Below are 13,245 nucleotides of genomic sequence, written 5' to 3' on the forward strand. Positions count from 1 at the left end.
CTCCTCTGAGTCTACATCACTCCAAACTTATTAAAACCCAGTCTGCAGAGGAAAAAAGAGAAAAAAAGAAAAAAGATGAAAAAAGAAAAAAAGAAAATATATATATATATTAATCACACTTCATACAGAGGTTAAAATGTAAATGTTTACTGCTTCTGTCTCAGGTTTTTTTTTTCCTTTCCCACTTCTGTGTTACATTAGTAAAAAAAAATGACTGGAGGATTGAAAACTAGGTGACAGATATGTGTGTGTGTGTGTGTGTGTGTGTGTGTGTGTGTGTGTGTGTGTGTGTGTGTGTGTGTGTGTGTGTGTGTGTGTGTGTGTGAGTGTTCAGTGTCACCTCGTAGAAACAGGAAACGAATACTTACGCTCCGTCGTCCTTCAGTAGACTCAGGAACTTGCTGACTCTGTGGCCGACATCCATCTATTTAAAAGTAAAATAAGAAAGAAAGAAAGAAAGAAAGGGAAGAAAGAAAGAAAGGTAGGAAGGAAGAAAGGAAGTAATGAAGGAAGGAAGGAAGGTAGTAATGAAGGAAGGAAGGAAGGTAGTAATGAAGGAAGTAAGGAAGGAAGGTAGGAAGGAAGAAAGGAAGGTAGTAATGAAGAAAGGAAGGTAGGAATGAAGGAAGGAAGGAAGGAAGAAAGGAAGGTAGTAATGAAGGAAGGAAGGAAGGAAGGTAGGAATGAAGGAAGAAAGGAAGGTAGGAATGAAGGAAGAAAGGAAGGAAGAAAGAAAGGTAGGAATGAAGGAAGGAAGAAAGGAAGGTAGTAATGAAGGCAGGAAGGAAGAAAGAAAGGTAGGTATGAAGGAAGGAAGGAAGGAAGGAAGGAAGGAAGGAAGAAAGGAAGGTAGTAATGAAGGAAGGAAGGAAGGTAGGAATGAAGGAAGAAAGGAAGGAAGAAAGGAAGGTAGGAATGAAGGCAGGTAGGAAGAAAGAAAGGTAGGAAGGAAGGAAGGAAGGAAGGAAGGAAGGAAGGAAGGGAGGGAGGTAAAAAGAGAGGGAGGGAGGGAGGGAGGGAGGGAGGAAAGGAGGAAGGAAGGAAGGAAGGAAGGAAGGAAGGAGGAAAGAAAGAAAGAAAGAAAGAAAGAAGCGTTACATTCAAACGATATAATAAAATAATCACTTTATTTGTCTTTTGGATCACTTTAAAAAAGGTGAGCGGGGTCCTGGAGTTCACACTTTTAGTTTGTATAAAAGAAGGAGAGGGGGGGGAGGAGGAGGAGAAGAAAGGGGGGAGGAGGAGAAGAAAGGGGGGAGGAGGAGGAGGAGGAGGAGAGGAAGTAAAATTAATGGCAGCCTATGCAATAACTTACAGTACGTCTGGAATCGCCTGTAGCCACTGGAGTGAAGACATGAGAGCGAAACACAGGAATGAGAGGAGGAGGAAAAAAAAAGATAAAGACTGGGGAAGAGTGTGTGTGTGTGTGTATTGTGTGTGTGTGTGTGTGTGTGTGTGTGTGTGTGTGTGTGTGTGTGAGAGAGTTTTTGCAGCATGTCTCGGCAAAACACAGGTTCATACTTCTTCTACTGATTCTCCTGCTTCTTCTTCTTCAGGCTGCTGTGTGTGTGTGTGTGTGTATGTATGTATGTATGTATGTATGTATGTATGTGTGTGTGTGTGTGTGTGTGTGTGTGTGTGTGTGTGTGTGTGTGTGTGTGTGTGTGTGTGTGTGTGTGTGCAGAACATGGCTGCATCATTGGTGCATACCGCAGCAATTACACAGCATCCAGCCTCAACTAACAGGCTGTACGTGTCGTCAACATACCACAGACACACAGTCATGAGGAGGGGGGGGGCGCGGGGGGGGCAGCTGAGGAGGGGGGGGCATTAACACGAGCTAACAGTCAGATTTAGGTCAGTTTCTGTTGCTGATGTTTTCCTGTCAGTCACTATTTATTTTGAAGCCACTAGAGCAGATTTTTTCTTTTTTTTTTAATATATAAACTATTTAAATGAGCTGCTGGAGTTTAAAGTTCAGGTTTTTTGGGAAGCCGCAGTCGAGCAGAAAGATGCTTAGGATGGAGTATAGTGAAGAAGAGTGTAAGTGTCGGGCTCGGGTTCAAATGTCTCCGATCCAACTGAGAAAAATATATATGTGTTTTTGTTTTTTTTTTGGAAATGAATCACTTCCCGCAACTTTTAGCTTTAACACACAAAATAAAGAAAAAGAAAAAGATGTCCAGCAGTGTTGAACTTCCTCTTCCCTGAAGTGAGAAGATTTAAAACAGATTTAAAAGCAGAATTCATCCAGTAGAAAACAAACATATCCAGATTTTTCTTTTTTTGCTCCTGATATGGATCAATCTTAAAAATCCAAGATCGTACACTTCACGTAATGCAACTCATCTTTTGTTAGATGCTCATTATAAGGTGAATGTCTTTTGGTGAATGTTTTTATTTTAATTTCTTAAATATATTTCCTGTTTTTATTTTTATTTTTTATTTTTTTAAATATTTCCTGTTTTTATTTTTTATGTTTTTATTTTTTATATTTTTATATTTTCATATTTTTCCTGTTTTTATTTTTTTTAATATATATATTTCCTGTTTTTATTTTTTATATTTTTATTTTTTTATATTTTTCCTGTTTTTATTTTTTTAAATATTCTTCCTGTTTTTATTTTTTACATTTTTATTTTACTTTTTAAATATTTTTCCTGTTTTTATTTTTTATATATATTTTTAAAATATTTTTCCTGTTTTTATTTTTTATATATATTTTTAAAATATTTTTCCTGTTTTTATTTTTTAAAATATTTTTCCTGTTTTTATTTTTTATATTTTCCCTGTTTTTATTTTTAAAAATATTCTTCCTGTTTTTATTTTACTTTTTAAATATTTTTCCTGTTTTTATTTTTTATATATATTTTTAAAATATTTTTCCTGTTTTTATTTTTTATATATATTTTTAAAATATTTTTCCTGTTTTTATTTTTTAAAATATTTTTCCTGTTTTTATTTTTTATATTTTCCCTGTTTTTATTTTTAAAAATATTCTTCCTGTTTTTATTTTTAAAAATAGTCTTCCTGTTTTTATTTTTTATTATTTTTATTTATCGGTCAATCATTTTCCAGGTTTTCCAGGAAACGTGGGAAACCCTGTAGAAGAATCTCAAGTTTTATCCTCATTTAACTTCATCCCATTTTATTTGACTGTCTCAATTTTGGGTGTAAAATTTCCACAATATGACTCATCACCTGTCAGCGAATCGTAGGTGTCCTAAATTGTCGATCTGCACACATACAACATTATGAAACAAATCTAACTCCATAAAATATCCACAGAGTATTTGGTTTCTGGCCGACACTGCAGCTACATACAGTACGTAAAACAACTGGTGCGGAGGAGACGCCAAGAATCTGCTGAGTCGGCGGTTTATGTTTTCATTTCTGTTTCCACTGTTGGACGAGTTTAATGTACATGCGTGTCGGACTCCTGGGAGGAACCATCTTTATCAATTTAGCTCCAAATTGTAGGTAGACCAAAAACCATAGGAGACAGAGAGAGAGAGAGAGAGAGAGAGAGAGAGAGAGAGAGAGAGAGAGTGTGTGAGTGTGTGTGTGTGTGTGTGTGTGTGTGTGTGTGATTGTTCTCCTCTGAATCACAACACATGGCTGTGACTTGGAAAGCAGCAGAGAACATGGTTTCAATACGAAGGAAGGAAGGAAGGAAGGAAGGAAGGAAGGAAGGAAGGAAGGAAGGGAGGAAGGAAGGAAGGAAGGATGGGAGGAAGGAAGGAAGGTAGGACGGAGGGAGGAAGGAAGGAAGGTAGGAGGGAGGGAGGAAAGAAGGAGGGAGGAAGGAAGGAAGGAGAAATGAAGAGAAGGAAGGAAGAAAGGAAGGAAGGAAAGAAGGAAGGAGGGAGGGAGGAAGAAAGGGGGATGGAGGAAGGAAAGGAAGGAAGGAGGGAAGGAAAGAAGGAAGGAAGGAGGGAGGAAAGAAGGAAGGTAGGAGGGACGGAGAAAGGAAAGAAGGAAGGAAAGAAGGAGGAAAGAATAAAGAGAGGAAGGTAGGGTGGAGGAAAGAAAGAGAGAAGGAGGAAGGGAAGGAAGGAAGGAGGGAAGGAAAGAAGGAAGGAAAGAAGGAAGGAGGGAGGAAGGAAGGAAGGGGGATGGAGGAAGGAAAGAAAGGAAGGAAGGAAGGAAGAAAGGGAGATGAAGGAAGGAAAGGAGAAAAGAGAGGAAGAAAAGAAAGAGAGATGGAGGGAGGGAGGAAGGAAGGTAGGTAGGAGGGAGGAAGGAAGGAAGGACGGAAAGAAGGACAGAGGAAAGAATGAAGGGAGGAAGGTAGGGGGAGGAAAGAAAGAGCGAAGGAGGGAGGGAAGGAAGGAAGGAGGGAAGGAAAGAAGGCAGGAGGGAAGGAAAGAAGGAAGGAGGGAGGGAGGGGGATGGAGGAAGGAAAGGAAGAAAGGGAGATGAAGGAAGGAAAGGAGGAAAGAGAGAGGAAGAAAAGAAAGAGAGAAGGAGGGAGGGAGGAAGGAAGGAAGGTAGGAAAGAAGGAAGGAGGGAGAAAGGAAGGAAGATAGGAGGAAAGAAAGAGAGAAGGAGGGAAGGAAAGAAGGAGGGAGGGAGGAAGGAAGGAAGGTAGGAAGGATGGAAGGAAGGGAGAAGGACAGAATGGAGGGAGCTCCAAATTGTAGGTAAACCAAAAACCATAGGAGACAGAGTGTGTGTGTGTGTGTGCGTGTGCGTGCCTGTGTGTGTGTGTGTGTGTGTGTATGTATGTGCGTGTGTGTGTGTGTGTATGTGTGTGTGTGTGTGTGTGTGATTGTTCTCCTCTGAATCACACACACATGGCTGTGACTTGGAGAGCAGCAGAGAACATGGTTTCAATACGATGGATCTACTTCGACTTCGTTTCTAGGGGAGTTTTGGATTTTGGCTTTTTTTTTCTTTTCTTTTTTTTTTTTTTTAAACTGGATCCTCTCCGCTCAACAAATCATCAGCTAAGAAAGCCGCACTGTTTTTCATTCCAGCTGATAGATGACAGGTTTTTGTGACGGAGACAGACTTGTGTTGACTGTTGAGAATGCTGACCAGATGTCAAAGGAGGAAGAAGAGGAGGGACAAGCCTGCGGAGCCTCAGACCGCACTATTAAAAAAAAAAAAAAAAAGGGCCGAGCCAGTTTTAAATTTGTGTTCGAGGTGTGAAGTGATACTGAATATTTCTACCATTTAAAAACCAACCAGCAGCTTAATGCATTAATCATGTGAGCTTCTTATAGCCAGTGAAATGTTTTACAGTTGAAGTGTTAACATGCTAACATTTACTGATGTGCAGATGAAGCTGATGGGAATGTCTTTTTTATATGATGTGAAAAGTCATTTATTATATAGATGTATTTAGACTGTCTGTTGTGTATATTTGATTGTGTATCCTGCCGTCATGTGTTGTTTAACTGCAGCTATGTGTGACACTTTGAGTCCAAGATGAATTTAACTCAAGATATTAAAGTTTATCCCATCCTATCTTATCTCATCCTGTCCCATCTCATCCTATCCTATCCTATTCCATCCTATCCTATCTCATCCTATCCTATGTCATCCCATATCATCCTATCCCATCCTATCCTTTCCTATCTCATCCCATATCATCCTATCCCATCCCATCCTATCCTATCTCATCCCATATAATCCTATCCCATTCTATCCTATCTCATCCTATCCTATCTCATCATGTCCCATCCCATCTCATCCTATCCCATCTCATCCTATCCTATCTCATCCCATCTCATCCTATCCCATATCATCCTATCCTATCTCATCCTATCCTATCTCATCCCATCTCATCCTACCATATTTATCCCATATCATCCTATACCATCCTAGCCTATTCCATCTCATCCTATCCTATCTCATCCCATATCCCATCTCATCCTATTCTATTTATCCTATCTCATCCTATCATGTTTATCCCATATCATCCTATTCTATCTCATCCAATCCTATTCTTTCTCATCCTATCCATCTTATTTTATCATATCCTATCTTGTCTCATCTCACCTTATCTCACCCTATCCCATATCCTATCTCATCCTATCATACTTATCCCATATCATCATCCTATCCTATTTCAGCCCATCTGATCCCATCCTATCCTATGTCATCCCATCCTATCCTATGTCATCCCATATCCCATCTCATCCTATTTATCCCATCTCATCTTATCATATTTATCCCATATCATCCCATCCTATGCCATCCCATCTAATCCCATCCTATCCTATCTCATCCCATCCTATCCTATCTCATCCCATCTCATCCTATCACATTTATCCCATATCACCCTATCCCATATCATCCTATCCTATCTCATCCCATCTCATCCTACCATATTTATCCCATATCATCCTATACCATCCTATCCTATTCCATCTCATCCTATCTCATCCTATCTCATCCCATCTCATCCCATCTCATCCTATCCTATCTCATATCCCATCTCATCCTATCCTATTTATCCTATCTCATCCTATCATGTTTATCCCATATCATCCTATTCTATCTCATCCAATCCTATTCTTTCTCATCCTATCCATCTTATTTTATCATATCCTATCTTGTCTCATCTAACCTTATGTCACCCTATCCCATATCCTATCTCATCCTATCATACTTATCCCATATCATCATCCTATCCTATTTCAGCCCATCTGATCCCATCCTATCCTATGTCATCCTATTTATCCCATCTCATCTTATATTTATCCCATATCATCCCATCCTATGCCATTCCATCTAATCCCATCCTATCCTATCTCATCCCATCTCATCCTATCTTAGCCCATCTAATCTCATCCTATCTTATCTCATCCTGTCCCATCTCATCCTATCCTATCTCATCCTATTCCATCCTATCCTATCCCATCCTATCCTATCTCATCCTATCCTATCCTATCCTATCTCATCATGTCCCATCTCATCCTATCATATTTATGCCATATCATCCTATCCTATCCCATCCCATCTCATCCCATCCTATCCTATCTCATCTCATCCTATCCCATCCTATCCTTTCCTATCTCATCCCATATCATCCTATCCCATTCTATCCTATCTCATCCTGTCCCATCTCATCCTATCCTATCCCATCCTATCATCCCATATCCTATCTCATCCTATTTATCCCATATGATCCTATCCCATATCATCCTATCCTATCTCATCCCATCTCATCCTATCTCATCTCATCCTATACTAGCTCATCCTATCTCGTCCCATCTCATCCTATCCCATCTCATCCTATCCCATCTCATCCTATCTCGTCCCATCTCATCCCATCTCATCCTATCCTATCATCAGCCTAAAGGGGGACGTGCATGTCTGTACCAAATTTAATGACAGCCCATAAAGTCGTCACAAAATTTCGCTCAAAACCACCAAAATGTCAAAATCACGTTGGCACAAGAGTCACAAAAGTCAGCAGAGCACCAAAAACCATTGTGACCGAGTTATTTTAGATATTTCAGTTTGGATCCAACTTGACCGCAACACTGCTACTCAACCCATGAAATCATTAACGTTAGCATGCTTAAAAAAAAGAAGCAATCTCTCTCTCTCTCTCTCTCTCCTCTCTCTCTCTCTCTCTCTCTCTCTCTCTCTCTCTCTCTCTCTCTCTCTCTCTCTCTCTCTCTCTCTCTCTCTCTCTCTCTCTCTCTCTCTCTCTCTCTCTCTCTCTCTCTCTCTCTCTCTCTCTCTCTCTCTCTCTCTCTCTCTCTCTCTCACCTGCACCGCCATTTCAATGAGCATGAGTAACTTCTTGATGCCGATGGACATCTGCTGCCCTTTCACCGCTTTAGCTATGGCGGCTCGTTCTACTTCCTGGAAACTGCCCAGCAGCTACGGAGAGGAAACAAGAAGAGGATGGAGGGGAGAGGAGAGGGGGATAAAAATGGAGAAACACATATTAGGTAAAGACGAAAATGTCAAGATTTAGTGTCAAGGTTTAAATAAGGCCCATTATTAGTGCTGGGTGGTCAGTATTTTTCAAAATAAAAGCGGTTTCACAGTTTTTTTTTCATGCATAATCAGATGTTCACAATATCTTCTACTAGTTGAGAGAGGAACTACTACTCTACTGCAGTAGATTGACTTCTGGGAATCTCCCGTAATTTCCAGCCCCAACTTTATTTGTTAATGATAAAGAGATAGCGCTCAATAACAAAGGTTTTATTTTGAAAAGCTTAGACCGGAAGCCGCCGCAGCTCTGTTATAGTTTGACAGAAGCTGAAAGACACAGCGAAATGTTTTTAATTGTAAATACACGTGCACAGTTTCCAGCCTACGTCAGACAACGGTGAGTTTAATGACTAATTATTAAAAACAAGGATTTGATGCGTGAACTATCGTCATGGTAACTCGCTCGGCAGGCAAACATCTTTTGCTGTTTATTGAGCAGCAGGAAGTGCAACACTGTCCTATCCCATCCCATCTCATCCTATACTATTTATGAAATACACCGGTATGGCGGTACATTAAAAATTCATATCATAACGAAAATATACACCGGCATTCGGTGTGAACCGGTATACCGCCCAGCACTACCCGTTATAACCATCTTTATACCTTAATATTTCCAAAAGTGTGTAATAGAGATGATAAACTGTGTGCAAGTGTGTTAAAGTTAAAGGTAAGAGTGAGAGAAAGAGAGAGAAAGAGAGAGAAGGTGGCATCTGCTGTATGACAAACTGCATTAAACATGTGGCTGTATGCATGCTGCACCTGGATGTGTGTGTGTGTGTGTGTGTGTGTGTGTGTGTGTGTGTTACCTCCAGGGCTTCGACCAGCTGCTCTCCGCTCGAGATGTTGGGAATGCGGATGGTGGTGCTGAAAGCGTCGAGCATCTCCATTTCCTGGAGGACATCTTTACGACTCGTGGTGCCGATGATCAGAAGTTTACGACCCTGTGAAGGAAAAACAAGATAAAGATTTAAAGTTAATCATTCATTTATATTCTTTATGTCCTTTTTTAATCCTTTTCAGGGGTCGAAATCGGTGTGCGTTGGATTCTCTCCCAGTTTGTTAGTTATGTTATTTATGGTATCACGTACACATGGACTTAACTTAACCCTCCTGTTGTCCTTGAGTCAAGGAAGGAAGGGAGGATGAAGGGAGGAAGGGAGGTAGAAGGAAAGAAGGAAGGGAGGGAGGAAGGAAGGGAAAGAGGAAAAGAGGAAGGGAGGTAGGAGGGAGGGAGGGAAGGAGGAAGGAGGGAGGGAGGGAAGGAGGAAGGAGAGGAGAGGACAACAACAGAGGAGAAGACAAAACATGAGCTGAGGAGGAAGAAGAAGAAGAAGAAGCAGAAGAAGAAGAAGAAGAAGAAGTAGACGAAGAAGAAGACGAAGACGAAGAAGAAGAAGAAGAAGAAGAAGAAGAAGAAGAAGAAGAAGAAGAAGAAGAAGAAGAAGGAGTAGAAGAAGAAGAAGAGTGGCAAGTAGACAGGGGGATTATGGCTGCCGGCTGCCTCATGATGTTTTAGTGAAATCTTATAATACGATAACTCATCAGCTGTTTTTAAAAAGTCTACACTCCACTTTGTTCATGTTTCCTGTCTCCAGCTGACGACTTGGAGGACGACCAGGAGAAGACGACGACGACGAGGAGAAAGGAAGAAGAAGGAGAAGAAGAAGACGAAAAAGAAGAAGAAGAAGAGTGGCGAGAAGACAGAGGGATTATGGCTGCCGGCTGCCTCATGATGCTTTAGTGAAATCTTATGTGTTACAAGTGTAAAATTGGGAGCTTTTGAGAATATTAAAGAGAGGAAAAGAGACGAGAGGACAACAACAGAGGAGAAGACAAAACATGACCCGAGGAAATGTGGCTCCGGTAAGCCGACGACTTGGAGGACGACCAGGAGGAGACGACGACGACAGCGAAGAAGTAGAAGAAGAAGAAGAAGAAGAAGGAGGAGAGGCAGAGGAGTGGCGAGTAGACAGGGGGATTATGGCTGCCGGCTGCCCCCCCATGGCGTGGGGGGTTGTGATGCTGCATGCAGATGAGGTGCCACACAGGCGGCGGCGCTGCCAGGTCCTGGCTCTCTCACAGAGCCCATTCTCCTCCGTGTCCCCCTGGCCTCCCCCGGCCCCAGGCACCCTGCTGGGCTCAGCGCTTTACAACCCCAGAGGAGCGCTGCAAGCCAGGCATTCAACACCAGGCCCCGCGCCACTTCTCATGCACATGCAGCCATATAGTGGGGCTATACTCTCATTCACAAACCCATCAACAACAGACACACACACACACACACACACACATACACACACAGGCGCTCACACACACACACACACACACACACACACACACACACTACAACCAAAGAAACTATGAGAAATGGGGTCTCTACCACCAACCATTCACTCAGAGCACAACAGGCCTGGACCCAAAAAACACTCCCTAATAACCATACACACACACACACACACACACACACACACACACACACAGGCGCTCACACACACACACACACACAGGCGCTCACACATGCCAGTTGCAGCCAAAGACTTCCAACAATTCCTCACAGGAGGGAGAAGTCGCGTTGGCATCCGTAAGATCTGCTGCCCTCTTTCTGCCGCCGACGGACTAGCAACGCGACACGAGAAGTGAACTACAGATAAATAAATAAACAAAATGTGTGTTTTTGTGTGTGTGTGTGTGTGTGTGTGTGTGTTAACCTTGGGAGGAGGCTTCTTCAGCAGGACCAGCAGCGCCTGCAGCACCAGGTTGGAGAAACGAGGGCCGATCGGAACGTAATCTGAACATTAGACACAGATCATACTCTGTTACTCATTTGCTCATTTCCTGTTTCATATTCAGATTGATTAACGGCTTCATTTGCATCCAGATTAAAAAAAAAAAAAAAAAAAAAGAAATAAAATAAATCAAACTCAGACAGAGATATGATGCAACATGTTTGTTTCTTACCCAACAAGCGTTCAATGTCGTCAACGACCACACAGCTCAGCTGCGACTTGTAAGCATCTTCGAATATCTGTCACAGAAAAAACAAAAGATGGATCAAAAAATAAATAAAAAATGGTTTAAAAGTATTATTTGCTTGTTATAGAAGTAGTAAACCCTCGTTTAATTGGATTTATGATTGATAGATTATAATTTCTACCACATGAGTCAGTTAACCTTCCTGTCGTCCTCTCGGGTCAAAATGACCCGTCTGTTTTGACTGTTCCTTCCTTCCTTCCTTCCATCTGTCCTTCCTCTCTCCCTCTCTCTTTCCTTCCTCCATCCCCCTTTCTTCCTTGCTTCTGTCCTTCCTCCCCCCACCTTCCTCTCTTTGTTCTTCTCTTTCCTCCCTTCCTTCTTTCCTCCCTCCCTCCTACCTTCCTTACTTCCTTACTTCTTTCCTCCATCCTTCCTTCCTCCCTGCCTTCTTTCCTTTACTCCCTTCCTTCCCCCCTCCCTCCCTCCTACCTTCCTTCCTTCCTTCCTTCCTTCCCTCATTCCTCCCTTCCTTCTTCATTCCTCCTTCCTCCCTCCCTCCCTCCCTCCCTTCCTTCCTTCCTTGACTCGAACACAACAGGAGGGTTAACATACATAATTTTCCAATATTTTACTTACTAATCCTAAATCTTTTCCAGCCCTACAGACGATCAAATAGTTTTTTTAAATATATTTCTAAACTTTAATCTCCGTTACCTTTTTGATGGCTTGGCATTTGGCGATCTCGGAGTGTCCGATCATCTTGTCGGGGGAGCAGATCTTGATAAAAGGGAACTGGGAGTCTTCAGAGATCTTTGCTGCCAGCGCTGTCTTCCCGCTGTTCGGTGGGCCTGACGGAGACCAACAAACGTTAAATTATTAGATTAACAGATTCTACTCTCCTGCTTTATGAGCTTGTTGTATACTGTTATATTAGTGTGTGTGTGTGTGTGTGTGTGTGTGTGTGTGTGTGTATGTGTGTGTTAGTGTGTGTGTGTCCTACCCTCCAAGAGCACAGAGACCAGCGGTGTGCGGTCGCTGTTCTTCGTCTGTTGCACCAGCAGCTCGCCGTCCTCCAGGACCGCCGACACCGGGTCGCCCCACCTGATGATCCCGTTCATGATGTAGCTGGCGTAGTCCTCCTGGTTGGTACCGAACGCCTGGAGAACAACGATAAAAACCAACCATTCAAACTTTGTTGCATCCTTAACTTTTCATTTAATTAATAGAAATATTTCTGGCTGTCAACATGGGATCATAACGTAAAGTGATTGTGAATGAACGACCTGTAAGATATATATGGATGGAAAATACATTACATAGAATTTGGTATAGGAATTAGTTATAAAAAAGGGAATAAAAATGAACGGTCAGAATATGAATAGTACATAAAGGGGTTGATTTTCTCAGTATGCACAATAAAAAGTGTTGATAAAAGATAAAAAGAATAATAAAACTAGATGCATGTGACACCTGACTGTATATTGTCTTTTATTTTGTTTAATTAATCCATATTGTTGGTATTTTCAGGAGGGGTGGGCTTAAATTGGTGGTAGGAGAAGTGGGGGGGAGTGTGTTGTAGTATGTGTATTAAAAGTTGTTAATTTCATATATTTTTTTTAAGTCTGATGATGTGCAACAACTTACTGTTTGATGTCGTTATTCAGCGAGGCCATGAAGTCAAGTCTGCCGACCACCAGCTTCTCTGCCGTCTCGATGTTTACCTCCACTGTGTTACTGGCCTGCAAACACACACACACACATAAACACACACACACATACATAAAACACACACATGAAAACACACAAATAAAAATACAACATAAAAACACACACAAACACACAAAAAGGTAGTACAGAGAAGTTTGTTACTGGATGAACTGTGTGTGTGTGTGTGAGAGAGACAGACAAAGAGAGAGAGAGAGAGAGAGAGAGAGAGAGAGAGAGAGAGAGAGAGAGAGAGACAGAGAGAGAGAGAGAGAGAGACAGAGAGGGAGAGAGAGAGAGACAGAGAAAGGGAGAGAGACAGAGAGAGGGACAGAGAAAGGGAGAGAGAGAGAGAGAAAGGGAGAGAGAGAGAGAAAGGGAGAGAGAGAGAGAGAGAGAGAGAGAGAGAGAAAGAGAGAGAGTGAGAGAGAGAGAGACAGAGAAGAAGAAGTGCTCAGAGGAGTGAATAGTAACGTCACAGCCATGAGACATTAGACATTTGTAAGGCCCCCGTCCGTCATACATCATCACCCTCCAATATCTGCTGTGTGTGTGTGTGTGTGTGTGTGTGTGTGTGTGTTTGGGGGGGGGGGGGGGGCAGAA

General features: G+C 41.9%; 1 pseudogene; it reads right to left on the bottom strand.

The window, feature by feature from the left end:
• Nucleotides 1–12,686, bottom strand: part of LOC128381872 (vesicle-fusing ATPase-like) — a 14,519-nt pseudogene extending 1,833 nt beyond the window's left edge.
• Nucleotides 12,687–13,245: the final 559 nt, after the last annotated feature.

Source organism: Scomber japonicus, chromosome 20 (assembly GCF_027409825.1).
Source record: "Scomber japonicus isolate fScoJap1 chromosome 20, fScoJap1.pri, whole genome shotgun sequence".
Lineage (NCBI taxonomy): Eukaryota > Metazoa > Chordata > Actinopteri > Scombriformes > Scombridae > Scomber > Scomber japonicus.